The 21,124-nt window shown below is 39.6% G+C and overlaps 1 protein-coding gene across 2 annotated transcripts in view; it reads left to right on the top strand.

Annotated features, from left to right (window-relative positions):
* The window catches only part of inpp5a (inositol polyphosphate-5-phosphatase A), a 243,586-nt gene that overhangs the window by 645 nt on the left and 221,817 nt on the right, over positions 1 to 21,124 (top strand). The gene's annotated exons all lie outside the window — the stretch shown is intronic.

The following is a 21,124-nucleotide window of genomic DNA, read 5'->3' as shown; positions in this document are numbered from 1 at the left end:
ACGACTCGTGAGTACTACCTGTACCAAGTCACGCCTCTGGAAACCATAAACACTCAGGCTATCAGTAGGTGTGTCAGGCTTGATCCATCCATACAGTCACCCATGCTTCCCTACGCCTCCTAACCCTATCCTTACTGGTGATCACCTGTAGCCCAGGCTGTTAGTTGAGTAGTACTGCTGTATAGTGAGCATAATCTAGCCCAGTGTTTCTCAAATGGGGGTACGCGATGGCAGTGCAGGGGATACTTGAGAGAAAGTGGAAAATTGACAAATAGAAAGCATGGAATTTTGGTTATTTGGTTGTGCACTTTTGGTTAAAATGATAATCATGAACATGAACTGGAAAAAAATAAAATAAAATTGATTGCATGGCAACAGCGGTCTATTAATTTATATATATATATATAAGGGTCAGTCTCATTTCTGGGTCTCATGTAGGAAAATGTTACAAAATTCAATATACATAGGTTGGTAGAGTTATGAAATTAGGGGTTATCCTCTTTAGATTATCTGATTACTGTTAGAATGTTGTTTCCTAACATGGTTCTTCTGCTGGAGGAGCATAGGATGTGCTTTTTTTTCCTTCTTCTTAGAAATAGTTTTCTGAGCAAAATGTTGTAGCTCAACAAAAGGGAACTTTTTAGCTCAACAAAAGTATCCCTTTTGTTGAGCTAAAAAGTTTGATCTCGCCTGTAAAATAAGAGCTCACCTGACTGGTAGATTGGTGATCTGTTTGAAGAGTGAATGTCAAAGCAGATTTTAAACATGCAAAGTTTCAGTTGTCACTTCTGGCTTGTAAATATCATGCAAAAATCAAGATTCTGCATGCTGACAACCTTATGCTACTATTCTGTTTAATTTGATTTATTGTACTACATCTGACTGACTAATGACATTTCAAAGATGTATGTTTGTCAAAGATCTGAACCCTACAGGACAGGTTAATTGAACTCAAATTCCTCTTGGATATTTGTGGCTATGCCCTAATGTTGTGGTTAGGGTTACTTAATAATGTACCGTCATATACATTGTAGCCCAACAGTAAAATTTATCTCAGAATTTCACATATCCTATTGAGGAGGATTATATTATAATTAGAAATCATCTGTAAGCACACAAGAAAATGTCTTGTTCAGAATGATCACTTTATTTATTTATTTAATTAGTGTCATTTTCAGTGAGAAACAGTTTTTTTATGTTTTTATTTTTTGGAAAAAGAAATCTGCCAAACATTTGTTAATTGAACATATACCAGAGGGGTATTCCATAAAGCGGGTTATGTTCAAACTCTGAGTATGTTCAGGCTCAAATGAGGGAAACTCAGAGTATCCCATTCCTAAACGCGAGGTATGTTCTTCTCTGAGTAAGTTACCATGGCAACATTGTCCGTGAACTAAACCTGGTCGCTGGCAGGTTTTATCAAAGAAACCCTGGGTTTCTACCTGTCTCCGCCCACCTGAACATCGTTTCTGAACACTTTAATGAACCTTAACTCTTCTCTGAAACACATTAGTAACATCACACACCACAGATGTGTTCACATCATTACTAATGTTGTGTTGCTTTACTTTTTTTTTTGTTTTTGTGTGCAAATGGTAGTTTTCTTTATAACATTGTGGATGTAGGTTGAGGTTGATCTGCATTAAAACATCTACTGACGTCTGTAGTAAAGTTCACTGAATACAAACCTGTGGATAATATAAAGGAGGAGATGATAATTTAAATGAATCCACTTTTAAGGCTCGATTGTTGTTTTATATTGTAATACAGTTAAATCTGTAGATCACCGCTCTTTGAAGATATGATGGCCCAGTGAGTTGTGATGCTGCGCGTGGAAGCGGTGGGTCGCGGGTTCGCGTCCCGCTTTAGTGTTTTTTTATGACATTTTTTAGGACATTGAGATGACATATAAATGATGCAATATCAAGTGACATTTACTGTCTTAATATCCAGTGTAACGGGAGGGCTCTCTATGTAGCCATCCTATGCTGCTGATACGTCTCCTCAGACACATTTTATTCATATTATCCACCGCTCCTCACGTCACTGAAGCAATAAAGTGATGAAGCGACCAAAAAGTGTGACTAATTACGGATGATTTAAGCCACTATAATCACTGAAGACTGAACGCACCTTTAAAACAGGCTCATATTCCTCAAACACCGGCTTATTTCACCCATTACCGTGAATAAATCACTATTTTCCGGGTGGTTGCCATGGCAGCTCGACTCATCTTCGATCCATTGATGATGGCTTCTTATCACGCGCGTGCACGTCAGTAACCCAAGGTTGATTGACCCACTTCATACCAGCTGTAATGGAATCCGATACCCAGAGTTTCCCATCGCGGGGTATGTTGACCCAGAGTTTATGGATAGACTCAGAGTTTGTTTACCCTCCTTTATGGAATACCCCTCAGTAAAATAACATATTCATCACCCTAAAACTGTGAAATACAACTTGCTACAACTTTATTGAGAGGGTTGAGGTTGCACAGAACTTTAATCGTTCTATATGCAAACTCTTGTTCTGTTATTCTCTCCACTTTTACACAAGTAGGGGCCTATGTGGTAGCAAAGGGCATCAGGGTTTTGCTAGCGCAAAGCAATGTTGCTCTTGTCATATTTCCGCTTTTTTGATCAGATTGTTTCACTGTTACCACTGTCCTCCATAGGCCAATGTGTAATTTGTGGCAATGCATGGAGGCTCCTGACTGCTTGTCGATTTGCCGTATATTCTAGTTTCCAATGTTGTCACACTGTTTTTAATTTTCATTCACGTATACACCCTGTGACAATTTGTATACCCCTGGGGGTACGCGTACCCCGCTTTGGGAACCTAGGCCCTAATGGACTAGATTTATAACCAATCAATCAATCAATCAATCAATCAATCTTTTATTTGTATAATGCCAAATCATAACCAATGGTATCTCAAGACACTTTACAGTAGAGCAGTCTTAAGGACGGACTCTTCATTTTATGGATACACACATATGCATATATACGTATATACACATACATATGTATCCCACACCCAACATGAATTCATCATGGCGGCAAGGAAAACCTTCTGTTAAGCAGCAGGAACCTTGTGTGGATCCCATTCCTATGATGAACAACCATCCACGTTATGCTGTGTTGGGTGTGTGCAGAGAAAAGGGTGGAGACAGAGTTGTTGAGACTCTGTAACTCCACACTAAGGATCCCACGAACCTGCAAGACAAAAGCCAGAAGGAGTACAGGAGCAAACACACAAGGGAAGAAGCAGACATAGAGGGAGTGTTCGAGAGAGGAATGGGACCCTCTCTCTTAATGCCCTCTCCAACCTCTCTCCAACCGAGCATGCCAGACCCCCCCCCCCCCCCGGCAGTCTATGCCTATTGCATCTTAACTATGAGCTGGTTCCTAACTAAAAGCTTTACCAAATAGGAATGTTTTGAGCCTAACCTTAAAGGTAGAGAGGGTGTCTGCCCCCCGAACCGTGGTTGGTAGATGGTTCCAGAGAAGTGGGGCCTGATAACTGAAAGCTCTTCCTCCTATACTACTTTTAGAGACAAATGGAACAACGAGTAGGCCAGCATTTTGAGAGCGTAGTGTTCTGGGGGGATTGTATGGCACTACAAGCTCCTTGAGATAGACTGGTGCCTGTCCATTTAGGGCTTAACCACAGAGGTAGTCCCAAAGTGCCAAAGTGCTTCACATTCACAATATCACCCCTTCACACGCACATTAACACACTGATGTTAGATGCCAGAGCTGCCATACAAGGTGCTAATCGACTATTGGTTGCAACTTAGGGTTCAGTGTCTTGCCCAAGGAAACTTTAACTCATAGAAAGGTGGGCACTGAAATCGAATTCCCAACCTGTCGTTCAGAAGACTCTTCCCCTCTACCACCTGAGCCACGGTTCCTCACATTCATGGAACACATTCAGTAAAGTTGAGCTACGACTGTAAATGTCCAACGCTAGTTAAGTTTTCCTTTTTACTATAAAGTTGTTTTTTTTTTTTTTTTATAAACTATCAGTTTTCTCAAGTACGTAAGGCGTTTGATGAAACTTCATGAAGAACACTGCACAAATTAATTTGACCTATGGGTGTCTTTTGAACATAGATGTTAAACGGACTACCAGAGAGAAGAATCAGTGAAAATATAATTTGTAATTTATCAACAAGTAGAGTATTTGTTACAGCAATAAAAAATAATAATTGAGGATGAACAATTTCTAAAAGCACCCAAGCCAATATTTTTTTCATGTATGCACTGTATATAATGATTGAGTTAAGCAACTTCTAAGAATATTGCTTGTGCAATTGGATCATAAACCAGTGCTTCTACACATAAAGTGCAAATAAGTAACTTTTATTTGAAAGAGTAATGTGTGTGTGCATATTCTTAAATTTAGAACAAAGATTAAAAACAAAACAAAAAAACATAAAAACCTAAAACATAAAAAAATAAAAAAAAAGGTATTATGATAACCCAATGGTTCCCAAATACTGTCTGCAGAACCCTGCATGAAGTTAAATTTGCTAAATAATTACTTAATTTGCTAATTAAGTAAGTAAATAAACTGTAGTTTTACAAACAAGATGGAGTTTCACTAGTAGGACATGTTATGTCCATTTTACAACCAGCATTCCATTTAGCTCATTGTTACAGCAAGCAGTGGTCAAATATTTTCCCCATGCTTGGCTGAAGAAATGAAAAGCTTAGTGAGTGTCTCAGGTGTCTCATCTGAGGGAGTTTCTGTGATGCTGTTGTGGTTATTACATATTTACTCTTTCTCCAGAAGCTGTAACAATATGGTTTCAACTCCCAACTTTTTGTGTTACTTCAGCGTTGTGTCAACAGGGAGTGCCGCCCTCCTCCACCTCTTTCTCCCCCTCCCCTCAGTCCTGTGAAGTGCTGATTCCAAATATGAGGGGAAGAGCAGTTTCCCCCGCTGGAGTGAGCCTAAAAATAGCCCTCCTCTCTCAAGCACAATGCTTTGAGTGTTTTGTGGGCTTTCCTAAAGCATTTTCTGCTAGACATCTAACAAGCTGAAATTGGTGTTTTTAATAATGTTTTTAGCTGTAAAGGAAAGTGTTGACAGTCACGTATATGGAAATCTTCGGTCCCCACTGTATTGATATTTTTGAAGACTAGGGGGTTTAAATGAATTCTTTGTCCATCACATTTGATGCTGTTTTAGTGAGTCTGCTGTTTGTTGTTTACTATGTTGGGCAGCACAGCCTGTTCTTTACGCTTCGGAGTGTAATGCAAAGTGTGTCAGGCCATCTGAAGTTGAACATGTACAGTGTGTGATACTCATATGACAAACATTCCTGGATAGACATGGATAGTCCTAGCTTAGTGCTTTTAGGCTGCTTTCGCACATCTATAGTCCTGGGATGCATCCGAATATTCCCTCCTATCTCCTTTCCTACCCACTTTTCCTTAACCACGTGGATGACATTCTAGGGTTAAGGAAAGGAGTTAGAAGACTTCCTAAAGGAGTTTAGGGAAAGGCGATCATGTTGTTTTGATAATCCGACGCACTTCCACTTCCACGATGGTTGCTCACACTCACCTTCTGCTCATAAATCAACATTAACCCAAAATAAGTATGATTTTATGAAATTGTTACATTTATGCAAGATATAGGCCTACATAACATTGTAGGCATACAAATCCATTATCCATTTTTTGAAAGACAGAGTGCTCAATCATGGCGAGTTTCCGTGAACGCTCGGATGAACAGAAATTGTGGGGCAGCATTATCTGGTTTCCTTTGGTAAAGGATGCATCAGTATTTCCTAGGCTAAAGGAGCTTATAAAGGAAGCATTGAGCCTCCTTTCCTTAGCTTTTCAAGAACTGGAGCGCTCCTTATCATGGCCGCAACTTAGACACTTCCGGGGTTTAAGGAAAAGTTACAGTTACAGAGCTGCTTGTTTTCTGTGCACTATAACTAGTACATACTAGGGCTGGGCGATATGGCATTTTATAAATACCGCGATATTTTTAGGCCATGTCACGATACACGATATATATCTCGATATTTTGCATTACACTTGAATTAACACTTTGATGCACAAAATCACACCAGTATGATGATTCTATATGTCTACATTAAAACATTCTTGATCATACTGCATTAATATATGCCAATTTTAAACTTTCATGCAAAAAAGGGGATATCACAACTAAGTCAAAGTTGACATAACTGTATTTATTAAACAGTGAGTGGCTCAAACATAAAATTGTCAACAGAAAGTGCACGTTCTGTGCAAAATTGTCACAGAGACATTTCAAAACAAGACATTAGTGCAGGATGCAACTCACATGGCATTTCAAAACACAAAATTAAAGTGCACTTTTTGTACATAATGCCACTACAATATTTTAAAACAAATAGTGCCCTTTTGTGCATGTTGTCATTAAGATGACATTTCAAAACAACACTAAATTTAAGTGCACCTTTTGTGCATAATGCCACTAAGATATTTAAAAAAAAAAAAAAAAAAAAATCAAAAAAAAAAAAAAAAAAAAAATAAGCGAGTTTAACGGTATGGTCATTTTCAACACCGCACAGACTACAAGCTGCGATATATCGAGTATATTCGATATATCGCCCAGCTCTAGTACATACTAGTGCATATCACCTGTGGTGTGCCACAAGGATCAATCTTGGGTCCTAAATTGTTTTTACTATATATAAATGATCTTTGTTTTATCTCTACCAAACTGAAATTTATACTATTTGCTGATGATACAACAATTTTGTGCTCAGAAAAGGATTTACAGCTTCTTATGACAGAAATCTCAACAGAATTAAATAAGGTAAAACAATGATTTGATAATAACAAATTGTCAATGAATATTATGAAAACAAAAATTATGATTTTTGGTAAACAAATTAAAGACACTGAAGTAAAAATAGAAATTAATAATATGGAAATCGTGAGAGTTTACTAATATACATTTCTGGGTGTGATTTTAAGTCATAATGTAAGCTGGAAACCTCATATAACAAATATACAATAAAAAATGACAAAGCGTTTATCAGTTATGTCCAGAGCTAGACATCTGCTAAATTACAGAGCATTACATATTATATATAGTTCATTCATTCTCCACTCTACAAACATCCACTCTCCAAACTTCAGAAAAAAGCCATAAGAATTTTTCATAATGTAGGATTTAGGGATCATACACATGTGCTGTTTTTAACATCTCATATAATAAAAAATGAAGATTTAAAGGTATTGTGGACGATGTTTAAAAAAGAAACGCCCTCTCCACATTTTGAAAAAAAAACGCACATGCGCAACACGCCTACGTGTGCGGGAGAGCGTGCACGAGCCCCGTTTTCCTCGTGCACAGCTCTGTTTACAAGTTGGTGTGGACATCGGTCATACAAGCTTACTTTACAAAGGAAGATTTACACTTTTCCCACTATGTCAGACTCGCCACCGGTAAGTGAAAATCCATTTTCAAAGGACCCAGTGCACACCGAGCACGAGCACGAGCACGTACGACGGCCTTTCGTAAACATGATTGACAATTAGGAGGACCAATAGTCTTGATCATCCACCCGGAAGCTAAACATCGTCTACAATACCTTTAAATAAATTTAAACATTTTGTTGTGATGCATAAAGCAAGTTGAAATCCTCTCCCTGTAAACATTAAAAAAATGTTTAAAAGTAGAGAAGGAAATTATAATTTAAGAGGAGAATTTGTGATGAGAAAACATTGCGTTCACACCACCCTTAAAAGTATGTGTATCTCCCAAGTAGGAATAACTCTGTGGAATGAGTTGGATAAAGAGACTAAAAGAAGCCAAAAACGAGGACACTTTAAAAGTACGCATAAAGACATGATCTTTAGGTCATTTGCTGTAGAAGACTCATAATTTTTCATTATGGTATGGTGTATTTATTTTTGTATAACCATAAATGATAAATCTTTCTTTGAACACTTTGTACGACCATAAACGGAAAGTATGATACGTGTGTGATATGAACTTTTCCCTGCTCCTTTTGAGCACAATTGTTTTCGTTTTGTTGTTATGTAAAATAATTTAGTAATATGTTGCTCAAATGAAAAACTGAATGAAAATGAAAACAAGGGCTGAGACGATACCCTTTTGTCCCGATTGAATTTTAATTCCCATTCTTGGGTGCTGATTCGATTTAAATTACGATTCTGATATCGTGATTCTACAGTGACCGTTATCACATTTTTATTTTCCATTTCAAGTTGAATCCTACAGATCAAGAAATAATTAAGTTATTCAGTCATGACTGAATAAAATCACATTAAGTCATTCACTGATTTTATCATTAGTTATTCAGTGACTTATTATTATTTCAACTGAAATAAATACATGAAAACCTCCATCAGAAAGGAGGTAAACATGTACAAAAAACAAAAACAAATTTGTACTGAACTTTTTGAAGTTAGTCAACTGAAACTTTTAATGTTCATCATGCTTAGTGGTTGGGAGTGTCAAGGTTTTTGGGTCGGAACAGGAGCTGCTCAACATGGTGGTAGTCAGGCTACTCCAAAAGACATGTCACAATGTATTGCAGAGTGAGGTTCGACCGCATTTTTCTGTCCGAAACCGCGGTTGAAATATCTGTTTTCCTCATACTAATGACAGATTAACGTTTGTGTGGAAAGCTTGATTTTGTTAACTTCTTACATTTCTACATTCAGAAATGATCAGTGCACATTAGTCATCATCATCATAATCATCAATGTTACACTTTAGTCTGTAGTGTGATCAAACTGTGGCTTTACGTTATACACAGTGTTAAAATAGTTGGACATCAGTCTGAGCAGAAGTCTGGACCGACGTCTGAGGTCTGTCAGAGATTTTTTGTACCGCTCAGCAGCAGCCGAAGTGCGCACACACATCTGATCAGTTCCGTGACCAAGCTCCACCAAGGATTGGACAGCATGCGTAAAATGTAATGTAACACATTTTGTCCCATCTCGAACTGGTAAATATTAGAAATGCTGATGGTCAATCTTTTGTCGTGCTTGTGGAGCTTGGAGGAGCTGTGTGTGTGTGATGGACAGGGTTGGATCGTCTCATCTGACATAACATACCCACCTTGACTGGCTTCATTACCTGGATAATTGTATTCAATATCCAATCCAGGGTTCGTTGGTCTGCTGCCGGGTGTATTGCTTGCTCTAGCTTTATGTCCGGATCATGATGGACAAGATGAGCAGTCATGTTTGTTGTGTTACACAATACTCTACTTGTCCGGAGCAGAGTTTGCATACAGCTTTGGTCAGCAGACTTTCTAAGAAAACAAAGCATTGAGAGCCGGTGGCTATAGGATGGTTTGTTGCTCCAATGGTAAAAAATATAGATGTTTTTTCTAAAATGTTCTATATTGCAAAACCGTGTTTAAAGTTGCAAATATAAACCCAGCTGTATTTTTTTTTCTCTCATTGAAGTTGTTTGAAAAAAAGTGTACCAGAAGCTGTGCAACTTATTGATTAACCCGTCATTATAGAATACACAATGATTATTTTCTGGGTGACTGAAGGTGGTTTAAAAGGGGTTAAAGTGGTACAGTAACTGGAGAGATACTTGACAATTGATCATTTGAAACAGTGGATGAAGTGAGTGGTCCCACGTTTACTTGCAAATGTGAGTTGCTTTGTGCTAACATAATATGCAATATGAATAAATATTATTTGATTATTTTGAGTGTGAACGGGCAATATTGTCTGCTCAGACCATAGTTAAAAAAAAAAAAAAAAAATGGACGGGACAAAATCCCTAGTGGAGTGAAGTTTTTGTTTTTAGAGCTCTCCCAACTGACTGCAGTATACTGTAGGTCATAAACCCCTCTTCCTAAATGTTAACAGATGGGATGTGGGTCAAACTGTAAAGATAAAATACTCATCACTAGGGCTGCACGATTTAGACAAAAAACCTAATTGCAATTTTTCTGACAGATGTTGCGATTGCACTTCGGTCTACGATTTAAAATTTTTTTAAATTCTGTTTTTTTTAGAAATATTAATTGATATTATATTATATATTATATATATATATATATTATATTCAGAAAATATTAGTTTTTAAATAATTTATGTCAAAAATAAAAATGTAATTTAAAATAATGAGTAAGATACAATTAAAGGGTAAATATAGGTTGTACTGACATGGATTATTTTTAATTGTTCATGTCATATAAATGTATGAGAGCAGCATTAAGTCACCCAATTTCCCCACAGGGATCAATGGTTTACTGAATCTGATCAGGTTTATTGATTAATTTTTTATCAACTTAACCTGATGACATCATTCCAGACCATAATGCGTAAACAAAAATAAATAGACGCAAGGATGCATCAGTTATTTCACCACTAGGGGCCAGAATATTTTAAAGTATTAGAAGTTATCATTAATCTACAATGTTTAAGACTCTACCACAGATCTTCTGTAGCTCTGATGATAAAATTGTTGTGGCATCAACGCATGAATTAGTTGCACCCATTTTTCATCCCCCCCCCCCCTTTAAGATGAGAGATTTTCAACCTATTTTGCTTAATATTATTGATAACGGACGAAGCTTTACAGACATTAAAGTTAAGCGGGTACTGGTCGGCTCTAATTTAGGAGTCAGTGATGATTTGCGTATTTTTTTTTTCTAGTTTAGACTGTGTTTTGGGTGGTTTAGGTGGCGTTGGAAGCGGCCAGGATGAGAGTGGGGAGGACATTTCCGCATGAAAAAAGTCCTTTCCCTCATGGTGACGGCGTTTCAACCCAATTCTGTCCATTTCCGCGTTCAACAGAAGATTTTGTTTTCATTTGTTGATTGTGTTAACATGGATTTTATAGGGCCCAAGTGTAGTTGTTGTTAGCGCACTCAGAGACTCACTGCAGCGCATACAAGAGTGTGTCTTGTAACCATCTCTGATTGGCCAGCAGCCCGGGAAGGCGGTTCTTGGCATTTGTGATTGGCGGACATACTGTATATATCACTCAAATGATGGAGACGGAAGAAAAAACCTCAGCATCGGAGGTTAGGTTATCGCAGGAGTGAAAACCTCAATATCGATGCAATTAAGGTTAATCGTTCAACAATACTCGTCACATAATTTATTTCCAAACGTAAACTCTGCTGTGATCAATAGTTATTATCAACCTACATTGTGTTCAAGTGCTCATTTTTCTGTGAAGTTTGTTTTGAATAAGTTATTTGAGGTTGAAAAACAGCCACAGGTCTTGTGTAGCTCTCTTTGTGAATAGCAGTTATGTCAGGAAGGAAAATCGAGATGCATGATTTTTTTCATTTTTAAATAGAGTACATTTAAATATTTAAGTTGACATATATTGTAGTTTTGTACTGACCTCTATGATCTCAACAAGCTGTTGGTAGAATTTCCAGTGGGAAAGGTACTTATGATCTTGGCGTAGCTGGGCTGCATAAGTCATCAGGGCAGTACGCTAAATGGGCCGGGCGTCTTACCAGGGCTCCTCCCACCGGATCCTACTGCGCAGACTCTGGTTCCATAATTGCAATATGGAAGCACCCTAAGCGCCCTGTTTTGCCTTCAAGAATGTTGAGTGGGAACAGCTACAGTGCGCCACTGCCTCAGACGCAAAACATTGTCTGTGCTAGCTGCTAGATGTTTAGCATTAAGGTGGTAACAGAACTAAGCTCCCAGAGCCTAGAAGAGCTCTGGTGATCGGCAAACTCTTTCTTGCACAATTTGCACACAACTGGACTTTTGTTCTCAATTTGGTGTTTTTATAAAAACTTAACTGCAGGTTTTTTTTAGTCCATTATTTTTTATCTAATTAATTAATCATGATTCACGCGTTAAAGTCCCAACCCTAATATATATATCTATATATTAGAAATGTAGGATTTCACAGGAATTTTTTCACATTATTACATTCAGTGTGCTCCAGGTGTGTTCAACTATATCTGATGAGTCCACTCTGCCTACGTATTGGCTGTAAATTCCCCTTATAATAATCATAATATTAGCTAAAGGCAAACTGATATTAACAAGTGTAATTATGAGTGCAAAGATTAGTAGAAAACGGCCCACCTTCTTGAAGTCCTATTCTCTCACGCCTCGAATTGACCATATATGTTGCAGCATTCCCTTTAAAAATGCATGAACTTACTTATTCCAGTTGATTTTTGACACGACCAAAGTCATGAATGAACTATCAAACATACTGAACACCCTGCATCAACAAGTCACTGGCACACATAGATACGTTTTGAGTGACCAAAAAAGGCACTATATAAACTATCATTTTACATGTGCAAAAGTAATTCTTAAAATGTAAATTCTGAAATGTGTCACTTTTTAAAGACAACTGACTGGCAGACTTCCCTAAAAGGGTGCTTTCACTGGTTTAGTCCTGAACTTGGTCTGAATGGGCAGAAGACGGGTGATAATTTTAACACTTTAGTTTTGCTCGATTTGTGTTGAGAGCTCAAGTTCTGATCCGCTCCAAACAGCCTCTGGTGCAGTTACATAAGCTAACCGCTTGAGGGCGCTGTTACTGGAGTGGAGTCTTTTCTCTTTCTTTCAGAAACCTGAAGAATAGGCTCTCAAAAATGGGCCAAAGCGATCGCTTAAAGAGTAACTAAACCCCAAATCCACTTTTTTCTGATTAACTCATTCAGTGCCAGCCATTCTCAGATTTTCTACCCCCCTCAGTGCCAGCCGTTTTTGAGCATTTTGACTGATTTAAAGACCCACCGAATATTTTCTCCTATGACTATCTGAAATCTGACACCAGATTCTGAAAGATTGTAGCCTCTACTTTCATCAAAAAAAAAAAATTGTTTCTGGCTCGTTCAGTTCTTTTGTAATCAGCTGTTGAATAGAGCAAGTTCTACACAAATCTTCAGTTTCAGAGCAAAAAGCTGAGAAAAAAGCCTTTTTGTAAAAAAAACCCTGTCAGTGACTTTAAAGCTATTTTTTTTTTTAACATACTCTAACATCTGAACATTGTTTACTTATATAAAACAAAAAAAAAAACACAGACCGGGCTTTTGATGGCAAAATTATTATTTTGTTATCTGGGTCAGAGTTGAATTGATTTCTTACTGTATTTTGGCGTTCCTCCAACTTTCTCTCCCATCAGTCTGTACACACGCAATTTCCTCTTCCTCCCCGACATACAGAGTGTCACTGCTTGCCCCGTTTTTTTATGGTTTTATCTCACAATCGCCACATTATCCATGAATTCCTCACTTTCTCTGGTCGAAGTGTGCGCTGCTGGGAAAGTCAGCTCTGTACGTAGCGCCATTTTCTGTCTCGTAAATGCCTTTCCTTTCTCCCTCTTAGCTCTGCGGAGCATGGATGTAGGAGGTGCGCTGCTACCTCCTACATGTCACCTATTATTTTGCTATCTGGCTCACAGGCTGGATTGTACCCACCGCCACACCCCCCCTCCTCCCCCCTCCTCCCGACATGCAGGGATGACCGGTTTGGCCCTGTTAGTTGATGGTTTTATCTCACGATCACAACATTATCAATAATCCACTCAGGTCCACACATGTTCTGTGTTAGTATGTGGAGCTGTGAGCTGCTGGATACTTCACAATATCACTCTGTAGCGCCATAATCTCCCTTCTTTTCCTGCTTCTTCCTGCTTTGCTGGGTAGCATCAGTGGCTAATCTCTCATCTAAAGGTGTACTGCTGCCATCTTCAGGACACAGTTGGTCACTACAACACCCCACAGTTTAGATATTGATGAGGGACCTCCGCCAGGGTGTTTTCTAGTAATCCCCGTGAAAAAAATGCAAATAACGAGTTATCTCGTCAATGGCACTGAGCATTTGGATTTGAAATGACGAGATATCTCGTCAATGGCACTAAGTGAGTTAATATTTATATGTATCTGGGTATTAAGTACTGCTGTTGATTGATCCTAGTCCAACTTTTAACATTTTTCTAAAAGTAGTTTAATTTGTTGTGGATATAGTTGTAAAATGTCAGAGTGACTGCCCTCTATGGGTTGAACACCAGCTTTTACAATTGAAATTTGCTATTGGCTATTTGCTATTATTTGGACTATCGTGCTTCATTAACTTTCATTGTTGACCCCACCCCTCTCATAAAAGCTGGGTGGAGGGAAATGGGTTTCTTCCCATCACAGCCCTTGGTGAGCATTGTTTAACGCTTCAATGTGGAACTCTCTTGTGCAATGGTGATGTTTGTAACTCTGTGGTTATATAAAGAACACATTCTGCGCTAATCAGAGGATTAATCAAACTCTGTGTGTATGTACAGACACATCGTGTGCTTATCCCCGTTTTTCTCTGCATGTGCGCATATGTGTGGGTACCTTTTATTGCTTTGTGTGCAGCTTCCTGGTTTATGCGTGTGCGTTATATACGCTATAGCACTCAGGATAAAACAGCAGTTGGGTGCTTTTATGCTGTGTCTGTAGGGCTGTGTGTGAGCTTCACATCGAGATTGTGTGTGCCTGTGATTGTAGTGACACATCTCAGCTGTGATGTCACTGTGCAGCTCTTTGCACTACCTGACTGGGTGTGTCTTACTGCTTCAGGAGTAACAGTCATTATTCAGGCATTTTTTTAATTTCCCCCTAGTGGCAGGTCAGCAGAAAGCAGGGGTTTAGTTACTTTTTAAGAGTGCGTGGAAACTTCTGTCTCCTCAGTTTGTTCTTTCACAACATTCAACAATGGAGCAGCAACAAGTTGCCTTGCTTTTGGTGGTTTTAAAGCCCTGTTTTGCGCCGTTGCCAGCTCGACTGATCACCCACAATCCCTTGCGCTCTACGCCATCGCCTATACTTCCTGTGTTTGATCCGCTCCGAGCGCGGTTGTGTTCATGGCGCTCCTAATTGCTCTAGACTTCAATTGGAAATGCTCCAAGACTGGCATTAACATCCGCTCTAGATTTTGCCTGCTTGATCCGCTCTCGACTTCGTATGCATGTTCACACCGCTAAGAAAGAGGAGGACTATCAGAGCAAACAAATCCTAGAGTGCTTTGACTGCTTGGTGGTCTGTCTGTGTGAATGCACCCATTGCACCCTATGATTCTGTGTTGTTTGAATGGCAGCAACATTACAGGGTGGAGGAGGCAAGCCACCATGAAATAAAGACTTTTTCGGGCTGGACAGGCACAGCCATTGGACTTCTAGCATTTGCAAATCACAGTAATCAATCAGTCATTTTGGGGAAGAGGTAGCTGCTGAGAAACCAGTCTGTTTGTTCTCTCTCTGAACAGATCAGCACCACCTTTATGCTATGCTTTTAGCGCACGACTTTCTAAATTCTCCATTTGTACAAAATAAGCCATGGCAAGTTTTCTTTTTAAGCTTATCCTGTCAGTGCTGTTTTATAACCCGTACTAAATAATTATTGATAACTTTTTAATTATTTTATTATTAGAAGTGATAATAGCTCACGACCAGCTCCCGATCAGCAATCGTAGGTCGGTCGCTCCTTGTGAGCTCCTCGTGAGGGTATCGCACAGTTGAAGCAGTGCCACGGACCGGCTTACCGTAAACACTCACACTGCACATGCGCGAACACCGTAGGACCGCTGTAAAATTGACGGACTGTCGTGCCCACGTATGTCCAGCCAGCTCCTGGTCCATCACGTCGCCGTCTTTTCTTCTTTAAAGCTCTTTTTGCTGAGATTTGCGAGCGTCTCCCCACTTTCGGGTTTTTCTTCTTCGTCTGTTTTAATGGTGACGCTTCAGTGTTCTTTTTCTTCTTCTTCTAATTTGTATGTTGCATTTCCGGAAACAAGACCCCAACGTGTCGTGTATGAACGTACAGTGTGAGCAGTCAGATCATGTCAGAGTGTCGGACCGTATGGTGTGAGAACATGCATCGTGAGCGGCGCACATTCATGCTCTGCGTCTGAGTCGCACAGTTTGAGTAGGAGCTGAGTGCAACGATTCAAAAAATCGCAGCCTTTACATGATAAAAAGGGGGGAAGGGTCTGATGTGTTTTCTTTTTCTGTTTCATTCAAACAAATGTACAAAACTGTCTCCAAATAAATGCACTGTGATGACCGAGAAAAATGGGGATTTCTTTGGCCCAGGCAGAGTTGCAGTGACAACAAAGCAAACTCAAATGGTGAAATGTTGTTTACTGGGTTCAAAAGATTCTTCTGTGCAGGTAAAAAACATCTCCTTTGCATATGAAGTAATTAGTAGAATTCCCATATTTTCTGTGGTATAGAGCACATCATTTTGCCTAATATTATTGGGTTATATAAAGAAAATTAATTTGATAAAAACATTCTTGTGTCCACATAGACCTTATGTGAAAAAAGTTAATAAAATGACAAGGAAAGGAATATGTTTAATTAGAAATCAAATTAATATAATACATTTACAATGTTTTCATTTTATCTTGGCTTATGATGTAAATAAAATATATTATTTGCTGGTGGAAATTCAACTGTTGCAGCAGCATAATAAAAAGGAAAGAGCAGACGGTAAGATACAAAAAGATATTATAGATAATAGTGCAAAAATATAAAGAAATTGTAGGACAGACATAACATTTGAAAAACTGAGTTGTATATTTGTGTTGTCTATTTTATTCAGACCAATGATACAGCAGACTAAAAAATCCCTGAACTTATTAATCAAAGTCAGTTTGGGAGTCCTCTACCACCGGTCCTAGATCAATACCCGGCCGTTCATGCACACTTGAAAACCACTGAAACCATTTAATTTACTCTCCTGAACTGCACGCTCGAGATCAGTGGTTTCTACATTTTTTCTGCTGCGCCCTCCTTTGAAGAATGAAAAGTTCTCAGCCACCGAGCATTTCCCAGCCGACCTGAAGCCGGTCGCAGCTCATCGCCGTGGGGGAAATGCGCCTGCCGAGGAGTCATTGGTGCCAGGAATGCACAGATGCCTCCTGGCTAACTATAAAATCTTAGGATATAGCATTTGATTCTTTCAAACGGTAGCTTTTAATCCAGATGAGTGGATCTCCCGCTCAGTAATTGAAGACGAAGAATTAGTAAGTAAGTAAGTATTTATTTATAAAGCGCTTTTTGCAGATAAAATCACAAAGTGCTGTACACAGAAACAATAAACGTACATTTACATCACATGTGTAGCATCATAAAAGGGCAGTAAAAATTAAAAATAAAATCTTGTTAACTAAAAGCTTTTTTGAAAAGCGAAGTCTTCAAATGTTTTTTAAAAGTGTCCACGCAGTTCATCTCCCGGAGAGACTGGGGCAGACCATTCCAGAGTCTGGGGGCTGCAGCCTGGAACGCCAGGTCTCCTCTGGTTTTAAATTTAGTTTTTGGGAACCTTAGTAGACCCTGACCTGAGGATCGAAGGCTGCGTCCTGAAGTGTAGGGACACAACATGTCTGAAATGTATAGAGGAGCCTGGCCATGCAAAGCCCGGAATGTTAGAACCAGTATTTTATATTCAATCCGGAAATTGACAGGGAGCCAGTGCAGGGAGGAAAGTATCGGGGTAATGTGTGATGTTCTGGACGTACCGATCAAAAGTCTGGCAGCAGCATTTTGAACCATTTGGAGTTTACACAGGGTCGACTTATTAAAACAGGTAAAAACTGAGTTACAGTAGTCAATGCGGGACGAAATAAAAGCATGGATGACCAGTTCCAGATCAGGTTTGGACAGTAGATGCCTCACTTTTGAGATATTTCTCAGATGGTAAAAACAGTTTTTAGTCAGTTGACGACAGTGGACCTCCAAAGACATCGATTGGTTAAACACAACCCCAAGATTTCTGATGCTGGATTTCACTGATGAACCCAAATCACCGAGAGAGTTCTTAATAAGTGGGATCTTTTTATCAGGGGCGATGATCAGAGTTTCAGTTTTGTTGGGGTTTATCTGGAGGTAGTTTGATGAAAACCAGTTTTTGATGCATGAGATACAGTCCAAGAACTCAGGTAAAAAGTGAAACTCTGAGTCATTAAAAGAGCAGTATAACTGGATATCATCAGCATAAAAATGATAAGAAACATTTTTAAAACCACGGATCAACCGACCAAGAGGCATCAGGTACAATAAAAACAAAACAGGCCCCAGAACAGAGCCCTGGGGTACTCCACATGACAGGGTGGACACATTGGACATTACATCATTAAAAGCCACATTAAAAGTTCTACCATTTATATACGAGGCAAACCACTGTAGTACAGCACCGGAAAACCCCATTTCTGATTTGAGACGATGGATCAGTGTGTTGTGATCTACGGTGTCGAAAGCAGATGTTAAATCCAATAAAGTTAAAACTGTGTAGCGACCAGAATCAGCAGCCATCATCACGTCACTGGAAACCTTCACAAGGGCAGTTTCAGTGGAGTGGATCGACCTAAAACCAGATTGATATTTATCATAAAGATCATTATCTTCCATGATTGATGTTAGCTGCTTGGCTACCACTTTTTCCATTATTTTTGACATGAAGGGAAGCTTAGATATGGGCCGGTAGTTTATAGGCTGACCTGGATCAAGATTAGGCTTTTTGAGAATGGGATTTACTAGGGCGTGTTTAAAGTAGCTGGGGACTGTGCCGGATTTAAGTGAAAGGTTGATCAGTTTCACCAACCATGGACCGACTTCATCAAAAACATTTAAAAGCAGTGAGGTTGGAATAATATCCACAGGGCTCGATGTGGGTTTCATTTTTCTCACTAGATCCTGAATATCCTGTAGGCTGACAGGAGAGAAGGAGGACCATGTGCTGACGGGAGCTACAGAAGTGCACAAGCTGACCAAAGGAGTCGTGATACTGGCCCTAATATCTTCTACTTTATTTACAAAGAAGTTTAAAAACATGTTACAATCATCCCTTGTGTGTACAGGGACATGGGACGGTGGGGGTGTAACAAGATGTTCAATAGTGTTGAACAAGACTCTGGGGTTTCTCTTATTTTGTAGAACAAGGTTAGTGAAATAAGTAGAGCGGGCGCGCTTTATTATTTCATTTAGCTCCATTATCTTTTCCTTAAGATGGAGTCGATGCACTTCCAGTTTAGTTGTTTTCCACAACCGTTCCACTTTCCGACAGCTTCTTTTGAAGTTAAAAATGGTTTCATTCATCCATGGACAAGGTTTTTTATGAGTGCTAACAACGTTTTTAGCTGGTGCTACTGTGTCTAACAGAGTCAGACAGTGATTATTAAAGTTAGCCATAAAAGAGTCAACATCATCACAGCTAGCGAAGGAAGTTGGGTCAAAGGAGGCAGAAAACCCACTGAAAGCTGCTTCATTTAGGATGCGTCGCTGTTTTTTCACATTGGAAGGGATTTTAGTCAGAGTGATTGACAGGTTAAATAAAATACAGCAGTGGTCACTTAACTGTAAATCATTTATACTTAATTTGTCTATTTTTAAACCAAAAGAAAAAACTAAATCTAAAGTATGACCTTTGGTGTGTGTTGGACCTGACACATGTTGTACAAAGTTAAAAGAGTCCATAAGAGTCATCAACTCAGTGGCCATAGGACATGTGGAGTTATCAACATGGAGGTTAAAATCTCCAAGGATTAAAACACTCTCAAGTGTTATAATAGATGACATGAACTCAGAGAACTCATCTAAAAATATACGAGCAGGACCAGGCGGTCGGTACAGTAAAACACAGTGAAAAGAGTGTTCGTTTCCAACCTTGCACATCTGAAGCTCGAAGGAGTTGAACGCGTTCGTGTCCAACAGTCTGCAGCTGAATGTGTCCCGGTAAACGAGCGCCAATCCTCCTCCGCGACGCGTGATCCGTGGGGTTCCAAACACAGAACAGTCTGCAGGGCGCAGCTCATTTAAGTGAACGTACTCGTTCTCCCGTTGCCATGTCTCTGTGATGAACATCAGGTCCAACCCGCGGGACATGAAAACATCTTTCAGGATGTGCGCTTTATTTGCCAGCGATCTGGCATTTTGTAATCCAAAGCGCAGCGACACTTCCGTGTTGGCCCGTGGAGAGTCGCGCTGCAGCGGGCGAAGGCATCCATAATCCACGGCACGGTGTCTGGGAAGGCGCCGGTGAAGCAGCGCTACGATCGGCAGATGACGCAGGCCAGTGATCGGACGCACGGGAGCCACAGGCTGAATCCACCGTAATCCATTTGACAGCGGGTGTCCCGGAGCAGTCCCAGGACAAGACCTCCTGTACGCCTTCACCTTCACCAGGAGTCCAGCGCGTCTGCCCCGCCTCTTGGCACGCTTCCTACGCGGGACAGGTGCACGCAGCAGGTAGGCAGGCACCGAGGCCAAGTGTGGAGGAAGTCTGGAGGTTTGATCCTCAGGGCAGCTCAGACGTACCTCATGTGCATGATTTAGGTCCATTAGTGCCTGACGATCGTATGTCAATACTGTTGCATCAATGTTTTGGCACAAAAGAACGATCAGGACACAGACAAACAGAAGTTCCAGCAGAGCTGGCAGACGGCAGCCGGTACACGCTGGCGCCATCTTTGGGGGGGGGACTGTGAAGCCAATCCCAGCTGACTGTGTGTGTGACCCATGTGTGACCTTCCAATCCCCTGAAAGTTTGAGCTGATGGTGATTAGCTGCTGCTATCGCCTCTTTCACCTGGTCCATTCCTTCCTTTTAACATTTATGAATCTTTATTGAATCGTCATGTGTCAAATCACGATTAAACTAATAATCAATGTATTGGCATACTTCTAGGGCCGGGACGATGTGTCGATGTAATCGATGACGTCGATGCAAAAAATACATCAACGCAAAATATGCGTGCTGATGCGTCTTCCGACCAAAACAAAGATGGCGGCGCCGTATTGAATAATACCTCTGACTCTGAATACATTATTTTGTACTTTTATATTTTTACTTGAACTTTATTTTGGAATGTTGAGAGCATTAAACATGTATTGCAATGTTAAGGAATTAATTTTTTTTTTAAATTTTTTTAAATTTTAGATATGTAAATCAACATGTACAAATTAATTTTAGTCAATTAATGGGGAGATCGAGTCAAATCGAATGGGGAAAAATTGCTAGATTAATCACTTAAAAAATTATATTTTATCCCAGCCCCACATACTTCTGTTATCTCTAATAACAGAAGTATTAGAGAAATATGAGTGTGAAATATTGTCCACACTCATATTTCAGTTATGAGTGTGGA

This window comes from Gouania willdenowi, chromosome 15, assembly GCF_900634775.1.
Source record: "Gouania willdenowi chromosome 15, fGouWil2.1, whole genome shotgun sequence".
In the NCBI taxonomy this organism is placed as follows: Eukaryota; Metazoa; Chordata; class Actinopteri; order Blenniiformes; family Gobiesocidae; genus Gouania; species Gouania willdenowi.
Note: the sequence above shows the minus strand (reverse complement) of the source record. Positions and strands in the feature narration are given on the sequence as shown.